Raw genomic sequence first — 27,364 nt, 5'->3', positions numbered from 1 at the left:
CCAATCCTGCTCTATGTAGGTGATATTTGGGCCCTGTATTCTGGTATTCTCACCTTGGATTAGGAATGTCCAAAGGATGGTACAAGAAGGAAAGGGACTTGATTGGGATGGCTCTTCATGCACAAACTAAAGATACCATAGATAGTGGGATACACCAATCGTCCAATAGAATCAATGTGCACCATGCTGACCCGATCTGCTCTTCCTCTTTAGAGACCCTCTATTTTTACTCAAGTGAGGTTCATATGGCAGCTTTAAGTTGTACTGGTTGCAGCATGAAGACCAGGTTTTATGGGCAAACCAAGCCATATTAGTAATCCATTTTCATCCACGGATTCTTCACCTAATCCATTATATTAATTTGGAGAAACATAGTCGTTTATGATCAGCACAATGATCGCCAAACCCAGGCCACTGAAGTCATCAGTATGAGCAGTAACGCATTAAACTATCAGAGATTACTCTTTAAATCATAAGGAATTTTTGAAGTTATCACGTTAAATGCAGCTATAAAAATGGCAGAACCTTGACATCTAATTATCCTTTTCTATCTTGCTCAGTCTTTAGCTTACAGTTGCTTACATTCTTTTAACTGCTACGGGACAAACTCTTCTCCTCACAAATTACATTATTATCTGAACTGCTGAGAAATGCTTCTGGATTCTCTTCCAAACTATATGGGGTTGACTTGATAATTGTCGTCCACGTTCCATCCATTCTTTTGCTCAAAATTTTATACAACTCTCTCTCTCTCTCAAAAGATAACTTCATATGTGCAAACAAAAAACAGATTCAAACTTTCATTCATTATCAAGGTATAATTGGACATAATTCAAGCTCAAGAGGGATAGACAAAAGAAGAGAAGATGGATAGGTTGACGAGAGTAAAAGCAATTTTCTAAAATCTAAACGGAGTAGAGAGCGGCCAATAAAATTGTTTAAAAAAAATAAGTCTTGCAAGGTCAAGAAAAAAAAAAGATAAAAAAAAAACTTGTGTGAAAAGCTCAGATGAGATAGCACCATATCTCCTTATTAGATACAACATGAGAACACCGAATTTCCATCAAGATCATCCAAAACTTCCATATGGTCTTATTGCAGATGCTAGGACAAGGTCCGTCACTAGGCTTCTTGTTTGTGCAGTAAGCAAGTGAAGCCATGCAAGTCCGACCCTCAAGCCCACAATCTCTGGAGCACACCATGGAGGAAATCTAAGAAGGGAAGGAGCGAGAAGAGCTACAAAATTAATTCGAATGGGATGTTACCATACTTCTATAAATGTACACGTATATATATATATATAGTAGTGTTGAATATTGGATACAGATTCTTTATATAATTTAGAAAAAGTAAATACAAAAAAGTGCATGAGAAGAAAAATAAGAATTTTAACCCATATAACAAAAGTTGCTGACTGATTTGAGAGTTAAACGTACATCTCTGTAGTATCATGTTAACCTGCACTTCCCAAAAACTACATCTTTTACCTCTTAAAACACGCAATTTTCTTCTGATACTTTCAGGCACGGGGCACGGCAGACACATTAGTTGACTGCACCACCCACCTGGCCATTTCTTTCTCGTAGGCCTGTAGGACAATTTTGTTCATTCGAGAATTAATTCATCTTTATACAGAGAACGTTCTATATTCTGCATATTAGGAATAGAAAAATTCCAATTGGCTTTTGGGACACCCTTATGCATATCTACTAGAACTGGCAGAGGGTTGGAAGATTCATACCAAGTCTTGAGTACAGTATCAAGACCTGGGCTAAAAAGCTTTCCACTGGCTCAGTTAACTCGGTCTTGGTCTCACTTTGGTTTTGAACCAGGCAGGTTCGATGATTCGCAAGGCCCGAAGTGGAACTCTTCTTGGCTTGATCGAGTTAGTCGAGTCTTGAAAGGCTTTTTGAGTCACAAATTGGCTAGGTTGAGTCTTAACAGTAGGTTTGGTTTGGATTGTTTTGGGCTCGTCTTGAGTGCAAACTGCTGTAAGACATGGGAGGTTACTCTTGGTTCAACCTAGTTTTGGGGCAACCAGGTTCTTGCCTGGCTGGCAAAAGTGGCCTACTTATATTTAAGACTCCATGACCTAGACCCTTGTCAAGGTGTCCAAAAACACTCACCAAGTCTACTGTTCGAGGCAAACCCAGTCTTGTATAGGTCTTGAGCTCATCCTCCAACTTCGACAAGACTTTTTTTCTCTCATTGATCTAAGACTTATCATAGTCATAACCTGCTTGGCATGAACAACTTTTTGAAGAATATACTGAAGGACACAGCTATGCTTGTCTCAATGTCTGCAACAGCCTTGCGATCACTCAAGGCCAAGAGTAGTCAAACTTCAGCTACGATGGATTGCATCATTCATGAAGGCGCATTTGGTTAGGGTTCCTACTTTCTAGGGCTAGGGTAATTCTTAGGCTAGGCTTATTTTCTTGTGTGTACTCTGTATTTGACACTCCCCTCATATTATTCTAAAAAAAAACCTTATAAAAATCTTATTGGGCATGACGTCCCTGTTCTTGACTTGTCCTCCTCTTTGCCCTCGTCATCATCTTCTTGCTCTTTTCGATGGATGGATATGACAATACAGCCTCTCTCTCCAATAAAGTACATGAGATCCAAATCCTGAACACCTACAGTGAATAAATATCTAACCTTGGGACTTTGCACCCATCAGACCCCATCAGACAAGTCTTCTCTATTCTCTATTATCTGTTCTCTAATTTTTTTTCACTGCACCAACTTGCAGGGAACGACGTAAGAAAGAAGGTAAAGTTTAAAATACTACATGAAACGCGTAGCTCTTCTACCTCGTCAATTAATGAGTTTAGTCCGTTCTCAGCATAACTCTGTTTCCTCGTCAATTAACGAGTGAAGTCTGTTATCAACCGAACGCATGCCTAACTACGCTCTTTTTCTTTCTTTTTTGTTCTGTGGGCCTTCATAATTGAGTTACTTTTCTCGTGGCGAAAACTTTCTTTACGTTGTGACGAAAACCTTCATCGAAGTTGGTACTATAATATTCACGTTGTTCGTCTGATGCTTCATTGTTGCGTTATGATCACTGGAACGCTGATCGGTTCAATCATCTACATTAGATTCCAACGTATATTTTCATATTTTCAAGTTGAAAGTTATCTTAGTTTATCCTCCAATTTGAGAGGGTGTGGTGAAATTATCACCTATCACAAATAACAATTTTCAAGATAATTGTTTATTTTGAAGGGCAATTGTAATCCCAAAGATGATCACTTAATTATCATTAGTTTTCAAAATTATCATTTGTTCTTATGTCATCTTCATTATCTTTCATATTAGTTGTAGATAAAAAAATTTATCTGAATAATGTCACTGTATAAATGTATGAGTTGAAAGATTGAATAAATTAAAAAGAAAAATAGAGAGGATGTTAGAGCTTATAGATGTAGGCTTTTGGTCAAACCACATAAGCATGCTATTTCTCAATTTCTCCTTAATCTTTTATTTAATTTTTATTCAACTTTTATTCAATCAGTTTTTTTATTTTTTTAATACTATGAAAACGCTCTAATCATATCACCACCATTAGTTAGGGCCATTTCTCCCTTCCCCTTTGCATCCAAGCTGCCCAACAAACACAACAGAAACCTTAATCTCATGGTGGTCTAAGGTCCCTCAACATCTGCTAGGAAAACTGTTTTCTGGGAAGAACTCTCTACAATGATCACTACCTTCTATCAATCTCCACTAATGATTGGAGGATATTTCAACAGCGTCCTCTCCCAGTCTGATTGCAATAATCCCATGACTTTCATTCGGCCAATCGTAGGGTTTCGAAAATTCATTTAGCAACCGGTACTCATCGACCTTCTGTTAACTAATAATAATAATCCATTCACATGGTCCAACAAGAGGATGAAACCATGCATGGGGTACTCGTTTGTCCTCTGCCATGACGTCAAAGGCTTCGTACTGCCTCATCCATCTCGGATCACAGCCCTCAGCTGGTTCTTTGCGGTGATAGCTTCTCCTCTCAGAACCAATTTAGATTTGATGGGTGGTGACTTAGAGAACTGCATCTATGTGAAAATAACAGATGCTGGTGGGCTGCGCCCATCAATGTTTTCGGATGGGCTGGTTAGATCCTCTACAAAAAGCTTGTCAACCTTCGGGGTCTGATCTCCAACTAGTGCAAGGAGGACATGATAAACAAATTCAAACATATGGACTGGTGGGAACAAGAATCTAACTTGTATTTCCAGTGAACTTTCTACCACACCCTAGGATTCTACACGATTTCAACAGATAACTTCTAAAATGGTAGAACTCGAATCACTCATTCGCGAGTGGGTGATTCAAGAAGTACTCAAATGGAAGCAGAGGGTCAGCATCAATTGGTTAAGGTGGGGTGATCAAAACACCCGATACTTCCACCAAGTTGTATCTCAGCAACACAGGAAAAATCAAATCGGGGTGATTAAAATCAACGATGCATGCAGCCTTCTTTGGTGATGATATTCTCCAAACAATCATGCAGCGTTATTAGCAATGATTCGACTCCCCTCACAGCAACAATGTGTGCCATTATGGCAGCCTTTTCCTTAAACTCTCGCATCAAGAGGTGCTCTCAGTGCTGACCCCTTTTTCCCTATAAGAAATCAAGGCTGTCGTTTGGAACCGTCCTCCTACGAAGGCTCCCAGTCATGACAGCTATCCCTTAGACTTTTTTTAAACTTTTTGGGATAGCACTCCTCATGTGACAGTGAACCTCTTTAGAATTTTTTTTTCTCAATTGTATGCTTCTCAAATCCTTCAACAAAACAATCCCAGTCCTCATCTCTAAACGATCAATAGCCCTAGAGATTAAAGATTTTCCACTAGTCTCCCTACTTGCATCAGTCTATAAGATTGGAGCTAAGGCTCTTGCTTCGCATCTAAAGGTCATTAACAACATCATCGGGGATTCACAAAAGGTGTTCATACAGGGCAGGAGGATCTAGGAATGCACAATCATTGCAAACAAGAATGTACACAACATGTTGCAATAAATAAAATGCCTATTTCATGTTAAAGATCGACTTCTAAAAAGCATTTGACTCATTCAACCACCACTACCTATTCAAGACATTGTGAGTGTATGGGATTCAGTAAAAGATGGATTGAATGGATGAAAGAGCCCATCACTAATGCCCATATCGTGGTTCAAGTGAATGGATCTATTGGTTCTTCCTTTAATATGCACTAAGTGTTGGATTTAGAAATCCATCTAAAACTAAAGATGACCGATTTACATGTTCTTGCTAAATCGTTGAAACAGAAACAAAAACAAAACTTGATGCGGAAGCATACCTGAATTCATAAGTGCTTTGACAGATCATTGACAGGTATGATCTTTCAGAACTTATATATGTGGCCCTTTTCTTTTCTCTAAACTTAATGAGAAAGGGATTGAATTCTCTTTCTGATTATGAGGGGTCTGAAGAGAGGACCATTATGTAAGGTTTGTAGACTATAACCTAATGTGATTAGGAGTCTGTCTTCAATTTAGCCGATTACAAAATTGTAGACAAAACAAGTCTCTCCACATAGTGTACTATACTATATAAGATATCAACAAGGCCCAACCAGATTAGATCAAATAAACTGGGCTTGAACCTAAGACAGTCTTAGAATGTGTGGTTCACCATATATAGGCTCACACGATTTTCTAACAATCTCTCACTTGGGCTACATATATAACCTTATAATCACACATTGTAACCTTATGAGCTAAAAAATACTCTCTTATCAATTGATATCTCTACCAATCTGGTCCATTGATCATGTCAACATAAAACCAAAGTGATCTTCATTACAAATAACGTAATTGAATCCATCAATGATCACGTATATCGATATAACCAAATAACATGGATCAAATACAAATATGAAGTATAGAAATTACATGAAATGTGATCAAACATGCCTATTTTCAACTGGTTCTTCATGAAAACTTTATTGAGATCACAACATAATGAGTACAAAATTAAACTGAACTTTAACTTTATACCAAAGTAGCAAAATAAACTTTATTATATCATAGAATGTCCAGATATAAACTCACACTAAACCAGCATATCATAAAATGCTAAGACACCCATACAAGTTGTATACTCATGAAAGACCTTGGGCGACAAACCTTTAGTAAGCAAATCCGCAATCATGGAGTTTGTGCCAATATGTTCTATCGATATCTGACAATTTTGCACTCTTTCTTTAACGACAAGAAACTTAATGTCAATATGCTTTGACTTCAAGGAACTCCTATTGTTATTGGAATATAGTACTGTTGAATTATTATCATAAAATAACTTAAGCACTCTTTCAACATTATCCAAAATTTAAAGCCCTGTGACAAAATTACGTAGTCATATCTCATGGTTGGATGCCTCGTAACAAACTACAAATTCTGCTGTTATGGTGGAAGAATCAATGAGTGTCTGCTTGACACTCCTTCAGGAAATAACTCCTCTAACCAATAGAAAAACATAGCCTGACGTGGATCTACGACGGTCTTGGCATCCCGCAAAGTCAGAATCAGAATACCCAATGATCTTCAACTGATCTAACTTCTTATATGTGAACATGTAACCTTTTGTAATCTATAAATACTGCATAACCCATTTGGCTACTTTTCAATGATCCATACCTGGGTTACTAAGATATCTACCTAACATCCTAATAATGCATGTTAAATTCGAACGTGTACATACCTGAGCATACATAAGACTCCCCACAGCTAATGCATAGGAAATCTGTTTTATAACCTTAATTTCAGACTAGTGTTTGGGGCACTGAGTGAGACTAAACTTGTCTCCCTTAACAATATTAGTATTCTTTGGTTTACAATCCTTCATGCCATATCTTTCCAGAATCTTTTTAATATAATTCTTTTGTGATAATCAAAGAACATCCCAAGAACGGTCTTGATGTATTTGGATCTCTAATACAAAAGAGGCATCCCCAAGATCTTTCATTTCAAATTTCTTTGTAAAACATTTCTTAGTTTCGTATAGTATGCATATATCATTACTGACAAGCAATATGTCATCCACATACAAAACCACATAAATAAATTTACTCCCAATGAAATTATGGTATATGCATTCATCAACCACATTCACCTCAAAACCAAATGAGATGACAACTTGATAAAATTTATAATACCACTGACGAGAAGCTTGCTTAAGTCCATAGATGGATTTCTTTTGTTTGAAAACTATTTTCTTGGCATCGCCTGAGACAAAATATTCTGGTTGGACCATATATATTTTCTGATTGATGTCTCCATTAAGGAATGCAGTCTTAACATCCATCTAATGCAACTCTAAGTCATAATGAGCCACAAGTGCCATCATAATCCTAAAAGAGTCTTTCATAGAATTCAGAGAGAAAGACTCTGTGTAGTCAATGTCTTCCCTTTGAGTAAACCCTTTTGTAAAAAGATGAGCCTTATATCTTTCGACATTACCCTTTGAATCTCTTTTGATTTTAAATATCTATTTGCAACTAATGGGTTTCACACCTTCAGGTAATGAGATAAGATTTCACACATCATTGTCCCTCATGGATTTAATTTTCTCATGCATTGCTTTAATCCACTTTTGAGAGTTAGAACTTTATATAGTTTGATGGAAGTTGATTGGATCATTTTTCCTTAGGCCAGTATCACCCTCATGTTCTTGTATAAAGATAATATAATCATCTGAAATTGCCCTTCTTCTCTCTCCAGTGGATTTTCTAAATGTCACTATTTCTTAAGGTTATTGACTTTGAACTCCAGAAGTAAAAGTTTGATTTTTGATAAGGATATCTAAAGCATTGCATTGATCCGAATTTGTGGGACAATATTAGGAATGAAAATATGATAATTGTGATCTATAATTGTAGGAAGAGAAAGAGATTCTTCTTAAAAAGCAATGTATTTTACTTTATCACTCCTCCCAAACTCAACACCCTAAAAGAAATAATTTTTTTCTGTTTCAAAAAAAGACTTATTCGTAGGGTCATAAAACTTATAGTCCCTAGATCTTTCAGAATACCCAACAAAATAGCAGCTAACCATTCTGCAATCCAGTTTTTTTTTTCATATGACCTGTAAGGCCTAGCCTCAACTGGACATCTCCAAATATAAAAGTATTTCATACTAGGCTTTTTACCTGTCCACAATTCATATGGTGTCTTGGTTACTGCTTTAGAGGGTACCCAGTTCAAAACATAGGATACAATCTTTAATGCTTCTCCCCAAAGGAACTCTGGTAAAGAAGTATGTGAAACCATACTCCTTGCCATATCATTAAGAGTCTTATTTTGTCTCTCAGCTACACCATTTATGCTAGGAGTGCCTGACATGGTATACTAAGGAACGATCTCACATTCCTCTAGGAATTTAGTGAAGGACCCTGAACATTGTTCACATGATCCATCGTATCTACTATAGTACTCACCACCACAGTAAGATCTGCTAGCCTTGATTCTTTTGCTAAGTTGGTTTTCAACTTCAGCCTTAAACAATTTGAATATATTAAGAGATTGAGATTTTTCATGAATTAAATATAGATACCCATAACGAGAATAGTCGTCTATAAACATAATAAAATATTGTTGACCATTCCAAGAAGTCATAAGAAAGGGTCCACAAATATTTGTATGAATTAGTTCTAAGATGTTTGTTCTCCTTTATGCACCTAATTTCCTTTTGTTTGTTCTTTTCTCTTTTATACACTCAACACAAACTTGAAGGTCAGTGAAATCAAGAGAATCAAGAATCTCACTTGACACAAGCCTTTTAATTCTTTGTTTAAAAATATAACCTAAGCGCTTATGTCATAATAAAACAAAATTCTCATTTATTAATTTTTGTTTTGTACCACAAGAACTTAAATACAATATTTTATTATATGAGACAACAATATTAAGCAAATAAAGGTTATCAATCGTAGATAAAGAACATGTCCTAATAAGATTTAAATCAAGAAACAATTTAAATTTGTTATTTTTAAATAAACAAGAATAACCATATTTATTTAAAATAGAAATAGAAACCAAATTCTGCCTAAAAGATGACACAATAAATATTTCTTTCAAATCTAAATAATTTTTAGTCTTTAAGAGTAACTTAAATGTCTCTATTGCCTTAATTTCAATTATTTTGTCATCGCCCACATAGATGAATCTTTCAACATCAATTGACAATTGACACCTTAGGCAATTCTGCATAAACACACTTATGTAAGTGGTAGTACCAAAATCCATCCACCAAGTGTGTTCGGGCACAAAAGTTAAATTAATTTCAGAATAAACCAAAGTAAAGAGCGTGTCTTTCTTCACACACCAGGCATAATACTTAGTACAGTCCTTTATCATGTGGCCTTTCCCTTTGTAAAAGAAATAACTAGACTTTGGGTCCTTATGTCTTTTCTATTTCTTCTGCGATTGAGAGTCAACTGCAACTTCCTTAGTCCTTTTCTTTTTCTTAAACCTGTCTTTAGAGGTTACTGCTAAATGAACACTTTATGTCTTCTCTTGCTTCATCATATCCTCTTCTTGCATACAGTGTAAAATAAGTTCATTAATAGTTTATTTTTCTTTTTAGCAGTTGTAACTGACCTTAAACTAACTTATTGTGCATGAAGGGATATCAAAACCAAGTGCATGAGTAAGTCCTCAGACGACTCTAACTTTAGTGCCTTGAGTTTTGAAGCAATATGAGACATCTTTATAATGTACTCCCTAACGTTTTCTTTCCCCTTATACCTCATTGAGACAAGACTCAAAAGAAGAGTACTTGTCTCAACCATTTCATTTTTCACATAATGCTTTTTACTTTCTTCAAGAAAACGTTTAGCATTCACCTCTTTGGACATAGTGCCCCCGAAGGATTCATGAATTATGTGTTTCATGATCATGAGACTCATGCGATTAGATCGATCCCACCGCTCAAAGTTCTTTTTATCCTCAGCAGAACTCTTATCTGTAAGATCAGGTGGTTGATCTTCTCGTAGTGCAAAGTTCAAATCCATACATCCAAGAACAATCATGACATTCTCTTTCCAGTTCTTAAAATTAGAACTGCTCAAAACAGAAATAGAATTAATATTTGCAGATATCGTAGAAGTAGATATATTAACTAAATAAAGAACAAACAAACTCACAATTAACATACATTTCTCACATGCAATAACATATTTAAACAGTGGTGAACCCTATAACAAGATACCCAACACAACATGTACACTTAGTCTTTAGACAAAAGTGTCAACTTATAAATGGTATACTCTATACAATAATCTAAACATGGACAATTAGTCCTGTCAAACAATAAGCATTTCTTTGGATTGACTCGTTATTTACATGAAAAACCCAAATAATTATCCCATATTTATTACTGAAACTAAATATTTGGGTTCAGCTAAATAATAATCTTTCTTTGGGCCAATCATTATTCGCATGAACCTTAAACATATAAACATCATAATATTCTAAAATGAACTAATCTTTGCAACAAAGGTTACTTTGGCAACGTATTTATTCAACTATTTCAATTTAGAATATTGGATCGAGAATAAAAAACAATACCAATGCTCAAATATGTCAATATATGTATATGAACAATAAGGCAAACTCAATAATGTACATGAGGCGACAAGTAGCCATAAATTGACCCACAAAAGTGACCCATAATGCATGAAAAAAAAAACTTGAACAATAAAGCCCTTAATTTTTTTTTTATTGCCAAGTATATGCACGAGTTTGGCCAATCAAACCTAGCTGAACCCACCTGTAGGTCCCATAAGTGGTCTGACTCAGATTGAGTCAGTCCTAATAATCGCATAAGGATGGGTGTTGGCTCAAAATATAAGATCAAGTCTGATCCAATTCAGCCCCCTCAAATCCAAATGGGGATTCAATCGATCAGTAGCCCCTTCCCCATCATCCGAATGCAGCTTTGGCCAGGTCGGTCCCTGACTAGGCACCAAACCAGCTCAGATTGCATGTGAGGAAACAACCCGACAAGTGTAGGACCGAATCGGTCCTGTGCACAGGGGCTAAAACAGCCAGGTTCGACTAAGCCAACTAAGGATGGCACCGAATTGGCCTGATTCGGTCTATAAAAGGACCAAATCGGCCCGCTAGAAGGCCGAACCAGCCTGCAAAAAAGGGTTGAACCAGCCTGACCGGACGAGTTAGCTAATGGCATGGTAACATCTCGAGTAAAACGAAAGGGCTCAAGGTTGAATCGACCCTAAGCACACCTGGGTCACACAATCGTTCGACTACGAACCAAACCAGTCTGGGATATGGCCAAAACAATCCTACTGGCTGAACCAACCAAAACATATTGCCAAACTGCTAATCCCAACTAAGTTGGCCAATGGCACGCCGAATCGGTTTGAAAACCAAATTGCCAGGCCTGACTCGACCAACTCATCCCATGTCGAGTAAAACATGAATCATTTGAGTTGGAGGGCAATGCCTGAGGCCCAAATAAATCACCGGGAAACCCAGAATGATTGCTCATGTCTGCCGACGAAGGCTCGAACCCGATGTCAACTGTCGTCAACCCTCGAAAACACTGGCAATGGAAAATTTTGACCCTGGATGCTGGTTGAGAAGCAAAAGAAAAATCCAGCAATCGCACCCAAAAGCAGCAAGAACAATTTATGGGGAGCCGACATACCAAGAACTTTCGACGATGGCCAAAATCAGCCCCGAATGCTGGTGAACTTGAGTTTGGACGAACGTTCAAGCATATGTCGTCTGGCACACTAAGGAACAGACGCCTGTCTGGCATTCTAATCTGGAAATACCCCACCTGACAACCATAAAGGGGAAAACCCTTATCTGGTCAGCAGAATCCTAATGTGGGCAAGTCCTTTGCCAGCAGTGGTCAGAAGGGGGCGAGTGGGGGATCAAGACCCCTTCGTCCGAGGGCCTGAGAACTGAACCCCATGGTCGATGCTGAACCCCTCTCGACTGGGGATCAAACTGGATCCTAATGTCTGGCACAGTCTATCTAGACCCAAAAACTTTGCCCGAGAGGCTGACCGATGACAAATCCTAACCTGATCATTTGGTCGCCTAAGCCGTCTGAAAAATGAAGTAGGCAAACGCTTGTTTGGCGATCAGACCAAGCTTCTGCCCGTTCGATGATTTTAATGGGGGTAAACCCTACACTACCAGGCGACAAATTGGCGACCAATGAATCAAAGAAAGGGGTCGAGATGACCCTTTTGTCCAATCTGCAAAGAGAGGAAAAGCCCAATGACCCTCTTGTCCGGCAAGCTGAAAGGGGAAAACCCTATGCCGCACGACGACGATCCAGTGTTCTCAATGGATTATCGTCGAAAAAAAAGGAAAGAAAACAAAACATACAAAGTCATATGTTTCAATAATTCAACAAAAACAGTAGCTCTAATACCAATTGTTGGATTTAAAAATCCATCGAAGACTAAAAAGGACCAATTTACATGTTCTCGCTAAATCGTTGAAACAAAAATAGAAACAAAACTTGATGGGGAAGCGTACTTGAATGCATAAACGCTCTGACATATCGTTGATGGGTATAATCTTCCATAATCTATATACATGACCATTTTCTTTTCTCTAAACCTAATGAGAGAGGGACTGAATTATCTTTCTGATTATGAGGAGTCTGATGAGAGGGCCATTATATAAGGTTTGATGACCATAACCTAATGTAATTAAGAGTCTGTATCCAATTCAACCCATTACAAAATTGTAGACAGAACAGGTTTTTCCACATAGTGTACCATACCATATGAGATATCAGCAGGGCCCAACTGGATTAGATCACATAAATCGGGCCTGAACTTAAGACAAACTTACAATGTGTGGTTCAACGTATGTAGGCCCACACAATTTTCTGACACTGAGGGCTCCATTATAGGGTTGCCATTGTTGCCTTTGTTGTTCAACATTGCAGCAAAAGGATTAGCAACCATATTCAAAGGGCAGTTGCCATCGACTTTGTCAATCTGATATCTTTCCATAGAACTTTATAATATTACAATTCGCTAATGACCTTTTGATCTTTGGGGAGGTCTCAAATTCTCAAATGACATGGGTGGAGCAGATTCTGAAGAGTTTTGCAATGGTTTCAGGCCTACATATAAAGGAGTCCAAATGCTCCGTTGCCATCTTCAACTAGAAGAGGCTGACATACATGGCTGCCTCTTTCATTTTCGGGGTGCCCCCTTGCCTCACTTCCAACATCTCACTTGGACTACCTTTGTGCAGGAAAAAAATAAACTTGCAGCTATGACAGCCGGTTGTTGATCATGTCTCCTCCAAACTCCAACCATGGAAGGTCGAGTACCTCTCCATGGCTGGTCGAGTAACGCTTATTAGGTAGTTTCTTTCACTTATACCAAGTTACTTACTCTTGGTCATTATTGTTCTCAAGAAGGTGGAGAGGCAACTCGACAAAATTATACGTCATTTCTTGTGGTTGAGGGCTAATCCAAACAAGAAAGCATTTCTTCTTGGATGGGATATGGTGACCCTTCCCAAAATGAGGGGTGGTTTGGGCATCCCAATGCTGCACCTTAGGAACAAGGCCTTGCTGTGTAAATTATGGTGGGAGTTGGCAATTAATGAACAAGGGAAGGCGCTGATGATCTTCATGATGCAAGGCCCAACAAAGGATTGGCCAATTCTTAGGCTCAAGCGAACATCGGCTATTCGGGGAGATTGGATAAGGGTGTGGGATGACAGTGAAGGAGTGGAGATAGACCTACATAATGAACAGGTGTCATGGAGTTGTTCACATGACAGGGTTTTTTCAGTTTCTTCTTGTTACCACTTAATGCAAAAACAAGGCTTGGATCCTTTCCCTCATGAATGCGAGAGGGCGTTGCGTGTTCTCCCCCGAACACACACTGTAGCTACAATGCATGTTCGGGGTCCCAAATGAGTGTCGTGTGACGCTCAGTCGGGTGTACGGTGGTGCCATATATTACAGTAAGCCCGCATGAATGCATACGGGGTCTGAGATCTTCCTATCGATTTCAGACATTTGATTGACTTCTCTTTTATGACAGGGTCATTACCCAGTCCACTTTAAAGAGATGGGTATTTAGATGACAATCCAATACATACTTTGTTTTTCCCCAAGAAGAAGATGGCTATCATCTTTTCTGGGATTGTCCGTTATTTTAAAGCATCTTCATGAGGGGGGTAGAGGGGCAGTCAAGGTTTCATTCTTATGGGTGTCGCCCCTCTCTGCAAGCCAATGCGTAGCACAGGCCTGAGAGCAAGGGCCATAGCTGTAGGTACGACAGACTGAGCCAGCGCAACCAGGTCTTTGTGCCGAGTGAGGTTTCTTCGGGTTATAAACAAAAATAAATAAATTGTCTTTGCCTAACCTAACAGTGAGGAGGGATTCATGGTGCCATGACCTACTGATGAATGGGAAGGCATGCTTTCGAGGGCAAAAACAAAGATTCATCTGGTGTTGTTGGCTACTCTCTGCCTGGTGGTAGGTTTGGAAGAAACAAAATGTGCACACTTTTGATGAAGTTTCAAAACCCTCACAATTATTTCCCGCCAAATTTTTGCAGACATCTATCAATTGCAAGTAGAAAGTGGAGTTTTGCGAACTGCAACTAGGTTAGACCCCTTTTTAAAAACTGCATCTCCTTGTTCTTGTGGCCGATCTCTTGACGACATCAGTTTGATCTGATGTACCATTTTGACACTATTCTGAGTAATGAATTCATGTTTTTTTATTTAAAAAAAAAAAGAAACATTGGCCAAACTTACACCCGCTCGGGTTGCCAGAGTGGCAACGGGCCTAGGGAGAAGGTACTGACCCGTTTGTCCTAGGTTCTACTCCCACTGAGTGTGTGAGCACCTTTAACTAGTGGGCTCCATAGGAGCTTGAATGTCAGGGTTTACCTTGCATGAGGGCAAGCCCATTAAGTGACTGGGTTCTTGATTAGGATTCCATGACATAAAAAAAAAGAACAGATTGGTCAAACTTAATCTTGAGGCAGGCTTGACAAGATCAAACGTGTAAAAGAAAAAAAAAAATGAAAATTTCTCTTTTTCTTCCCCTCTTCATTACGTTAGTTCTTGTGGCTATGGAGAGGGTGTAAATGGATCAGATAGAGATAGACGTCGAATGATGCTAGATCTGCATCTGAATCGAGATCTGAACCTGACAATATTGGATCCAACTGAGATCAGATAAAGTATGGTGGAATTGGGATCCAAAATACATATGACAATGCTGGAAAGGGACTAAAATTCATCTTGTTACATGTAAAAAAAAATGTAAAAAGATTTGATCGGATCTGAATCCAAATGTAGTTCTCACACAGAACATTGATCCGAAGTGGCAAGTAATTTGATTAAGCAGATCCAAATTCGACCTGGATTCACATCTGCATCTTAGTCTAAGAATCCATATCTGAATATAATGTGTTACTTTGGATCGAATACAGCGAGAACCCGATCCATCTGTATCTTAGTCTAAGAATCCATTCCACGTAGTTGCAAAACTTGTAATTCCCTCCAAATCCAATCACATTCACATATGTTTTATCCATCCCCATAATTCTTTTAAAAAACACCAAAAAATTCAAACCTACATATAACCAAACGAGAGAGAGAGAGAGAGAGAGAGAGAGAGAGAGAGAGAGAGAGAGAGAGGATCAACATTATCACTCATGAAGATCAAGAAAATGTTGAACCCATGAACCAAATAAAATAGAAAACAAAACTAAAATATAGAAAAAAAAACTAAAGAAAAAGAAACTACAGCCATCTAGCAACAAACAACAAAGCCAAGATCAACCAGGATCCGCTGGATTAGAAGAAACCACCGATGAGTGAACGCTGTTCAAACAGAAAGAGAGGTCTCTAAGATGCATAAGTAGAATCTCATATACACCAACCATGATTTTATGGACAAGATTATTAAGGATGATCGAAATTTGACGGAAAGTAACATCATTGCGTGCCATTCAAACAAACCATCAAGTAGTAAGCAACCATGTCTTCCAAATCAGTCTCCACCGCTTGCATCGTCTAATTTTAATAGGGCCTAAGAGCAGATCAAGCACAAAAGACTCTTCTTTGACAGTTAAGTTCAAAGATCTCCACGTTCTATTAAATAGAGTCACAAAGATTGGTCAGGACCAGAATAAATGAAAAGTACTTGCTCAACTTTTTTAAATAATTATGAGTATGAACTCTATCTTGCAAAAATAATGAAGCCAAGACCCGAATAACGCACGCTCAAAAAACCAATCTGCCCGCACCTGGGGAGCAACAATCTATACACTTCACTTTGTTGAACGCAACATTCAAGACCCGAATAATGCACGCTCAAGAAACCAATCTGCCCGCCCCTGGGGAGCAACAATCTATACACTTCACTTTGTGGAACGCAACATTTGGTGCACTCGCCCATTGCAACTACTCACCATAATTTCCTGCATCCGAGAGAGAGAGACATGACATCCCTCTCTTGCTCTCCGCAGCCTCTCATCTTCTCTCCCGCCATCCAATCTCCCCAATTCAATCTCTCCCGCCATCCCTTCTCCACCCACATCAACTCATCCCCTGCTGCTGCAGCACATTCCCATTACACACATCGTCTCTGTCGCCTCCTCTCTGCCTCCTCCTCCTGCAGAACCACCACCACTCATCTCCAACAAGAAGGATAGCATCATGCCATCCATTCCTTGGTCATCGCCCAAGCCGTCTCCGATCACGAATTGTGGGCCGCCGCTCGTCTCCGCGTCGACTCCTTCTACGCTCTCGATCACACCGTCTTCGCCGTCGAGGTGATCGATCTCCTCTTCCTATCTCATGGATTAGAACACCTATGTTTTTATTGATTCCTGTAGAGATTTAAAAATCAGTTGATATTTTCTCGCATGATTTTGATCTCTGTCTTTGATTAGATTTGGTTGTTGTGATTGTGATCACCATCCTCGTTGATATTAATCAAATTGAGCTCGTGTATTTTCATGTTCGATTCGAATTTGGGGCTCCTTTGGTTTCTGAATCTCAGCAACGATCTGATTTTCGTTCTGTTAGAAGATTTCAGTGATGTTTTTCGCTTCTTAAGTGGTTTCTGAGAAGAATTCGTTCCTCTTTTTTGCTTCACATTTTATTGTTTTTTGAGTTTGGTTAAGTATTTTAGTGCATTTTCATCATGATCCCTCTATGACACTTGCAAATTATAGAAGAACCCTGCGAAGAAGGGGGAAGATGGATTTGGTAATATGGAGAAGGAATTGTGATACAAACCGCATGAATTTAGGGTTCCTATAATTTCTGAATGTCCAGAAATGATCTGATTTTTGTTGTCCATTAGAGGCTCTCCGGTGGCTTCCGAGAAGAATTTAAATTTTTTTTTTGCATCCCATTTTAATGTTTTCCAGTTTGATTAGGTTTTTAATGAATTTCGTCAGCTTCCCACTATGGCATTCACAAATTACAGAAGAGAAACTCACGAAGGTGGAGAAGATGGAGCTCATAATATGAAGGTTACTGTTTCATTCTTAGTTAATTCATTGACCAGGATCAGTTCAGCGAAGTTCTGGTGGTAGATCTGTAATCTACCAGAATTTCTTCCTGTTGTTTGCATCAAATCGTTTCTCAAAAGAATAGAACCATAATGGCAGAAAGAAACCACTCTCAGCCTATAAGATACCACCTACTCATTCTCCCAAAAATCCATATCTGCCAATGGACGGCCTAATGTGCCAACTGGATTGACAAATTTCTGTCTTATCCAAGGGATTCCAGGTCTGAATCACAAGCAAATTTATCTCATTGAGTGACTATAAAAAAAGAGAGGACAAGGTATACTTTGATTCCCTCAGACCTGGGTTTATCCCACCGAGTCACTATAAAAAAAGAGGAAAAAGTGTACTTTGATGCCACTAGATTCTCATTATGTGGTGCATGGTATTCCACGATTCATGCTAGATGGAGTTCAAGCCAGTTATATTTCATATTGTTTGCTTCATTATACGCTTTTTATATTTTTATGATACTGATGATGTTTATGGTTTGTCAAGTTCTGTTAGGATCATAGGAGCTACTTGTCGGAGTGGGAATTTGGAGCACTGAAAGAACGTGTAGCTGGGAAGAGGACTGGATCTAACCGTGTTGCATGCATAAATGCAACTCTATCATTGTCAGAATTTTCAAGGGCATCTCAGGATTTGATTTTCAAATGCAAGGTATAAATTTAGATTGTGTGAAGCATTAGGAGGATATCATCCGATCAACCTCATTTACAGAATGTTTCTTCTGCCAATTTTCTGCTTTATAAGTATTCTTTATCTCAAATCAGAGATGTTTCTTTTTCTATGTTCAAGGGTTGAATGGGTAACTTGTTTTCATGTTCAAACTTGCTATGATTGTCAAAATTACTAGTCTCATTATATCTTCTTTTTTGTTTTCTCTCTGAGGCACTTTTATCACACCGGTAATGACTTTTCCCATGAAGAAAAATGAGGACATTAATGGGGCTTTTGATATGGGGTTTCCACCGGGATGATTGTGTACTGTAATGGCAGGCCCTACATCCTGTGTGAAACGAGGGACTCTTGCACCTCTCCCAAAATGGGATGCAAGAGTGCCTTGCATCCCATTTGGGAGGGACGGTACACGAATTGAATTGGGAGGAAACTTAGACGCGCATGAGCAGATGATGTGCACCCCCAAACTGTTTGGTGATATGTCTGAAAAAAGCAAAATAGTGCTCCATCAAACACTCCCAATCCCTCACTGCAGCAGGTGCTTTTCTCGGTCTGTTGCAATGCGACAAGTGGTTGAGTAGCAGCGCACATCTCCTGCTCAGAACTTGCTGGTCATGTTGTTCATAAATTATCTCATTGTTGTTCATGTTCAAGATCAAATTTAGGCGTCTATTCTCCATTTAAGGCATGTAAGAAAAGATAATTGCAAAGATACTCTGAGCAAAGAAGATGATCATGTGAAAAATAACAGTCAAAAGATGTTGGTGACTCTAGGAATAAAGGTAAACTATGATAATGAGAAGACAAAGCAATTCAACTATAGGTTAGTTAGTGAGATGCTATGTCACAGGGACTCGGCCAACTGGGTGCCGCACCCGCATCGACACGATGCGACGCGGGTGCACATGTGGGTGTGGCACTATATATATATATATATTTGCCGCACCCCCGCACCCAAATTACGCACCCGCACCTATGTGACATAGGTGAGATGACTGAAATGCCTTTACTACTTAATAATAAATTAATTGCATTAGCTTTTTCAAAATGAGTGTCTTGAAACCATAGTCACAGATATCAGCAAAATTTTCAAAATATCGTGATATTATCGCTGTATTTTCAGCAAACAATATTACAACAACAACAACAACTACGCCTTCATCCCAAAACAATTGGGGTCAGCGATATGAACCAAAAAAGAAATTCATTTTGGGTCTTCCACATGAATCCTTTTCCTTCGATCATTTCTATCCAATGCCATGTCCTCGGTGAGGTTCAAAGCATTCATATCCTTTCCTATCATCTCCATCCAAGTCTTCCTAGGCCTACCCCGACCTCTTTTAACTAATATATTTTCCCATCTCTCCAACCTTCTAACTGGAGCATCATTAGGCCTTCGCCGAATATGTCCAAATCACCGTAAACGATTCTCTCGCATCTTATTTTCAATGGGTGCAACACTCTTACGTATCTCCTCGTTCCGAATCTTATCTTTTATTGTATTTCCACACATCCATCTAAGCATCCGCATTTCAGCTACACTCATTTTTTGAATATGATGTCTCTTGGCAGCCCAACATTCCGTACCATATAGTAAAGCGGGTCTAATAGTCGTCCTATAAAACTTTCCCTTCAACCGCAATGGCATTCTACGATCGCACAACAAACAATATTATAGGTAAAATATTACGATATTTTGAAAATATCACCAATTTGATAATGTCGCAATATTATCAATTATTGTTACTGTTTTTATTTATTTTCTACATCTTAAATGTGTTTTCTTCTATATTTTGCCTTTTTTACTTTTTTCTTTTATTATATATGTATTTTATTATCAAAACACGGTATGTTCTTATTTTTGGTATTTTATATATATTTTTATTTTTTTAAACCCCGAGATTTTTCCAAGATTTATCACCAAACCTATAATATCGCGAGAAATAGCTTCGCCGAGATATAGCCAATACCAATATTTGTGACTATGCTTGAAAATAAGGGATGCGACCTATAAATGAGTTTATAATTTGCAACTAATTACATCTGAAAAATGCTATATACTAAATTGAACAGTTTCTACTTTTGTGGTTTGTTAATGTTATACTGATGCATGATGAATTATGTAGACTTGCTGCCTTCAGCATCCTTTATGGATGTTTCACGCATTGACGAATGTGCATAGCCTTGGTTTAAATCAGTGTCACCTATATCAGCGATATTTTGAAAACATCGCTTTAATATCGGCTATTTCAAGGTTGCTGATAATATCAGGAATTTCTCGTGATATTTTCAAAATATCATGATATTATATCTTGTGATATTTTCAAAATATCGTGATATTATTGTGATAATATCATGATATTTTTTGGAAAACTCTTTTTTTTTTATATTTTAAATTCTCATTTCCTCTTTTTTGTTTCTTTTATATTTTCAAAAGCTTTTAAAACTTGTTTCTTTATATTTTTGGAAGAAAAATAATGCAAAACTTATTATTTTCTTATCTTTTTTATTATTATTTGTAATTTTTCAATTTTTTAAACTCCCGAGATTTTCCCGAGAAACAGAAACTTTTGAAAATCTCTCCGAGAAAAATCCTCACTGAGAAATTACCTTGAATGATAAAGGTGACTATGGTTTTAATTATCCAGTAGTTTATTCATTGTAATTTGACTTTGCTTACTCAGGCTTCCCTAATAATCAAATATAGTGGTGTACCTGCATGAATTTCTGTATGAACCTTTCATCTGACCACTTGAATGTATAGCTGATTCTTGTCTGTTGAACATTTTCATGAACGACATTTCCATTTGCATTATCTACTCATCTAAGTTTTATTTTCCAGGAATTCAGCATAAGAAAACATGTTTCCTGATAACCTCATATTTTAAAATGAAAGAAATAAGTGATTGACAGAATGTTAATAGTTTCATAAGTTATAACCATGTTTTAGTTGATTTCTTCTAAATGTTGGAGAGTCCTAAGATAAATTAAGGAAATACCATTTTTCTTTTGTTCAGTGAAATGACATGCTGATGAACGTGATTATACATGTTATTTGCTATAGTTCTCTAATGTTGGAGAAGATCGAGTTGTTATTGGGACATTAGACCTTAACCAAACCATGAGCCTAGCAGATGAAATATCAGGAAGGAGGCCTGAGGTATACCCTTTTACTATTATGCGATGGAGAACTTTTCTTAATATGATAGGAATTATAAATCTTGTTACTTTCTTTGCAAGCAAAACCAGGCTTTGAGATTGTGGCATGTGCATGGTGGGATGACTACGTCTTTACCTTTCATGATCCTTTAACTGCTTCCTAGAATGCTGTCCTTTCTTTCCTTTAAGTGCTTTCACATTTTCTTATCTCATATATGAGGCATCTCCTTGTGTGCCATGCTATGTCACTGTAATGAAATATGCGGAAAAGAAATGTATGTCCTACAATGGACATTCACACATAGAAATCAAAGAACAAGTCCAAAAGAGGACATACACAAAAGCCAATAATGGCTAGAAAGCATAAAATCTTATAAATGCACTAAAGGGCTTGAAGAAGCCACACATTACAAAGGGGGAGACCCCACTTATTTATAGGCAAGAGAGGAGTGAGGGAGAGTTAGAGAAAAGCAAGAGAGAGGGACCATTGGGAGTCCCAACAAGGAGTCGTTGGGCTCCCAACGATTCTTTGTTGGGGCCCCCAATGGCTGTGCATTAAATGCACAAAAGAAACAAAAAAAAAAACAAAAAAAGAAATAGGAAAAAATAGAAAAAGAAAAAAGGAAAAAGGAAGAAAAGGAAAAAGTCTAAAATGCCCCTATTGGGCAAGATTACAAAACTACCCCTTATCGGGTAGTGACTGTTAAATATATATATATATATATATATATATATATATATATATATATATATATATATATATATATATATATATATATATATGAATTACATATATTTTAACACCCTCCCTCAAGCTTTACGGGGATACAACGGAAAGCTTGTTGAGAAGAAACATGAAACGAGGAGCAGCAATAGCTTTGGTGAAGAAGTCCGCCAACTGGTACTCGGATGTGACGTAGGGCAGTGCAATGGTTCCTTTTAGGTATTCATCTCGAACATAGTGGCAATCCATCTCAATGTGTTTAGTACGCTCATGGAAGGTGTGGTTGCTTGCAATATAGATAGCACTCTTGTTATCGCAACACATCTTCGAAGGAATTGAGATGACGATGCCCATATCACAGAAGAGACTTCTAAGCCACACAAGCTCCATGGTTGTAGTGGCCATTGCACGATATTCCGCTTCAGTTGAGGACAATGATACTTTATGCTGCTTCTTGCATCTCCAAGAAATCATAGAGTCACCTAAGAAAACACAAAAACCAGTGGTTGAGACTCTATCATTGGGATTTCCTCCCCAATCAGCATCTGTATAAGCAATTAAATCAAGGGATGACGAGGAGGAAAGAAAAACTCCCTTAGTTATGGTGTTTTTAATGTATCTGACAATCCTTAAGACTGCACTCATGTGCACAGTTGTAGGTGCATGTTGAAACTGACTGACGGAGTGAACTGCATGAGCTATGTCTGGTCGAGTGATGGATAAGTAGGTCAAAGACCCAACGAGTTGACGGTAGGGAGTAGGATTCTCAAGAAGTGTCCATCTTCCAGCCTTAGCTTTGCATTGATAACCTCAGGGGTTTCTGTCTTCTTATCATCCGAAATTCCAGACTTGGAACAAATGTCAGCAGCAAGTTTCATCTGAGAGAGAATATATCCTTGGGGTGAATATGCAACTTCAATACCTAAAAAATATCTTAAGAAACCAAGGTCAGACATGTCAAAATTTTCTTAATATCATGGATTCGTTGCTCATCACTTCCAGTGATGATCATATCATCAACATATTGTAGTAGAATAACTACAGAGGACCCTGCACTTTTCACAAATAACGCAGTGTCAGTATAACATGAACGAAAATTTAGGCTAGTCATTACATTGCTAAATCTATCATGCCAAGCCTTTGGAGCTTGTTTTAACCCATAAAGTGCCTTTTTTTAGTTTTAGAATTTTGTTTTCACCAATAGATACTCTTGGTGGATGATCCATATAGACCTCTTCACTTAGTTCACCATTAAGAAATGCGTTCTTAACATCCAATTGATAGATAGGCCATTTTTTAACGGATGAAACCGCAATAAGAGTCCTAACACTAGTCATTCTAGCTACAGGAGCGAAGGTTTCTTCATAGTCTATTCCGTACTCTTGAGCATATCCTTTGGCTACCAACCTAGCTTTATAACGTTCTAATGACCCATCACTTTTAGTTTTAATTTTGAAGACCCATCTACATCCAATAGACTTCTTTCCCGTGGGTAATGAAGTTATTTCCCAAGTTTTAGCCTTTTCAAGGGCACTAAGTTCTAGTTTCATGGCTTCAACCTATTGAAGAATGTTTTTGGCTTCATTATAGTGTGATGGTTCATGATAAGAGTGTAATGCAATTAGGCATGCCCTATATTTAGGTGTTAGGGACTCATAGGAAACAAACCTATTAGGCGGATTGGAGATTCGGCTAGATCTCCTTAAAGAAGTTTATTCTATGTTGGAACTTTGAGAATATTTTTCTAAAGCGCTTACGGGAGTTTCTTGACCACGCCTAGCATAGGTTTGAATTGACCTATTTTCAAAATCATTACTTCCATTTTCAACATTACTAAGAGGAGTATCCTCTAAATCATTAGGAACATCCTCTGCGTGAGGAGTCACATCTTCTTGAGAAAGAAGATCAAATAAGAAAGCATATTCGCTTTCATTAATATCTTTATTTTTCTCAAAGCCGTTCTCATTTTCTAAAAAGGTAACATCTTTGGATACATATAGTTTGTTACTTTTGGGATCGAAGCACCTAAAACCTTTTTGATTTTCTTCGTATCCTAAAAACACACATTTGATAGCTTTGGGAAATAACTTATCTCTTTTATGTGTAAGGACAAAACACTTACACCCAAAAATTCTTAATCTATTAAAATCGGGTGTTCTTTCAAAAAGTTTTTCATATGGAGATATACTTTGTAGGGATGAGGATATCATTCTATTTATCAAATAAGTGGAGGTTAAGACGGCTTCGTCCCAATAACATTTTGGAATTTCTTTGGAAATGAGAAGAGTCCTAGTGGTTTCCAAGATGTGTCTATGCTTTCTTTCGGCTAGACCGTTTTGTTGGGGAGTCCTAAGACATGACCTTTGATGACAAATTCCATTGGTTTCCAAATATTCTTGAAATTCATTTGACATATATTCTCCACCGGAATCGGATCGAAGAATGGAGATATTAGTTGAAAATTGATTTTTGACAATCATATGAAATTTTTTAAAGAAATTAAAAACTTCGGATTTTAGATTGAGAAAATAGATCCACACATCGAGTGAAATCATCAATGAAAGTAACATAATATGAGTATCGTCCTTTTGATATGACCAGAGAAGGACCCCAAACATCCGAATAAACTAATTCAAAGGGTCTTTTGGACACAAATGTTCTTTTTGGAAAGGGGGTGGATTTCATTTTTCCAAAAATACAACTCTTGCAAACAAAATGTTTCTCATTACAAAATTTCTTTCCAAAAGGAAAAGAGTACATTTTTGAGAAGCTTGGATGTCTAAATCTTTGATGCCAAGTTTCTATATTTTTATCTTAGACATGATTACAAAATGATTTAGTGGGAAGTTTCAAATTGTTCATGTAGTAGAGATCTCCCCTCCTATGGCCTTGCCCAATCCGCTTCCCGGACTGGAGATCCTGTATAGAGCAATCCTTGGTTGAGAAGGAGATTTCACATCCATGATCACATATTTGAGAGACAGATAAAAGATTTAAATTAAGTTGAGGTACTACTCTTACATTTGGCACAAAAAAATCTTTTGAAAAGTCTAATGTTCCAAAACTTTTAACTTGTAAAGAGGTACCATCGGCGGTGGAAACAAAAGAATTTTTGGAGTTGCTACATACATTGGATAGTCCATTTTCAATAGGGGTCATATGAAAAGATGCTCCAGAATCAAGAATCCAAGAAGGCGTACCTAGAGGAGAAGAAGAGGCAATGGCGGCTCCCGAAGTTGACGGCGATTTGAGTATAATTTGAAGTGCTTCGGATAGTTGAGCAAGGGAAAAAGACTCTTTCCCTTTCATTGGCTCCTCCTTCTTTTGTGGGATTTCTTCAATAATAGCAACTTTACCTTTTGGAGGTTCATTTATCTTTGGACAATTAGGTCTTATATGACCCGGTTCTTGACAATGATGGCAAATGGCTTTCCTATAATTGCCATTATAGTTATTTTGCCTCCCAAAGTGTGGAGGCTTATATGCTTTCATATGATTGCCGGTTTTAGACACAGCAAGAACTTCATCTCCTCCTTTAATCATGTCAAGACGCGTTTCTTCTTGGCATATTTCGGCTATGGCATCTTCCAATGGAAGCGGTTTTGATCTATGAAGAAGGGAGGACCTAACTTGTTCATATTCGAGCCTAAGCCCATGTAAAAATTGGAAAAAGTGTTCTTTCTCCATTTGTTCTCTTCTCATTTCCACATCTTCGCTTGATACCCATTTGGGTTCAAGAAGGGATAGCTCATCCCATAAAGGTCCAAGAGTGCTATAGTAATCTCTTACACTCATTTCACCTTGCTTAATGGTATGGATTTTTTCTTGGATAAAAAATTGACGAGCAAGGTCTTTTTGGGTATACATACCTTTCATAAAGAACCATGCTTCATTTGCTAGGCGGAATTTAGCAATGTTGGCGCAAATCTTTAGCTCCACGTTGTTCATGAAGCATGCAAGAATTTTTGCATGCTTACTTTCCCAATCTTCTACCTTGGATTGGTGATCTTCAATAGCCTTCATGCGAGCATTTTCTTCTAGAGCTTTTTCTTGATCACCATCAATTTTTGTAAGTTGAAGTTGAGGTTCCCTAATGGTGCCCATAACATATCCCCAAAGCTTTTTACCTTTGAGGTTGTTCTCCATGGCGGCGGCCCAAATCATGTAGTTAGTACCATTAAGCTTGAAGGAAAGATCAATCTTTTGTTCTCCTTCCATTATATAATCAGGAATGGAGGACAAACAAAGAGAGAGATAAAACAAGACAACTAGCTATATGAATCAAGAGCACAACCAATGCTCTGATACCATGTAATGAAATATGCGGAAAAAAAATGTATGTCCTACAATGGACATTCACACATAGAAATCAAAGAACAAGTCCAAAAGAGGACATACACAAAAGCCAATAATGGCTAGAAAGCATAAAATCTTATAAATGCACTAAAGGGCTTGAAGAAGCCACACATTACAAAGGGGGAGACCCCACTTATTTATAGGCAAGAGAGGAGTGAGGGAGAGTTAGAGAAAAGCAAGAGAGAGGGACCATTGGGAGTCCCAACAAGGAGTCGTTGGGCTCCCAACGGTCACAATTCTGACTGTTGGGGGCCCAACGACTCTTTGTTGGGGCCCCCAAGGGCTGTGCATTAAATGCACAAAAGAAACAAAAAAAAACAAAAAAAGAAATAGAAAAAAATAGAAAAAGAAAAAAGGAAAAAGGAAGAAAAGGAAAAAGTCTAAAATGCCCCTATTGGGCGAGATTACAAAACTACCCCTTATCGGGTAGTGACTGTTAAATATATTTATATATATATAAATATATGAATTACATATATTTTAACAGTCACATGAGTGCAGGTGCGGGGGTGCATCACTTTAAAAAAATTTGGGTGTGGGGGTGCGGGGGTGCGGCAAAAATATAAAAAATTATATATATATATATATATATATATATATAATTTTTCAGTTTTAACAATTAACAACAGTAACACTAATGAAATAAAAAACAATTATCATAATATCATTCATCATGCATGCAATAAATCAAATTAACAATTTATAATTCTATTCTACATTAATGATATGATGCAATCATCTCTCAGATTTTACCAAAAAGCACATCCATGCAGCTGCAATGACTTTATTAGCATGTATGACTAACAAAGGTTTCTTTCATTTTTGTCTCAAAGCATGTCTTGGCGGTTGCTAGCCA

General features: G+C 37.7%; 1 pseudogene; it reads left to right on the top strand.

Moving 5' to 3' along the window:
• Nucleotides 1-3,912: 3,912 nt before the first annotated feature.
• LOC149841763 (GCN5-related N-acetyltransferase 7, chloroplastic-like) overlaps nt 3,913-27,364 on the top strand; it is a 49,742-nt pseudogene continuing 26,290 nt past the window's right edge.

This window comes from Nuphar pumila, chromosome 3 (assembly GCF_984573655.1).
Source record: "Nuphar pumila chromosome 3, dmNupPumi1.hap1.1, whole genome shotgun sequence".
Lineage (NCBI taxonomy): Eukaryota > Viridiplantae > Streptophyta > Magnoliopsida > Nymphaeales > Nymphaeaceae > Nuphar > Nuphar pumila.
Note: the sequence above shows the minus strand (reverse complement) of the source record. Positions and strands in the feature narration are given on the sequence as shown.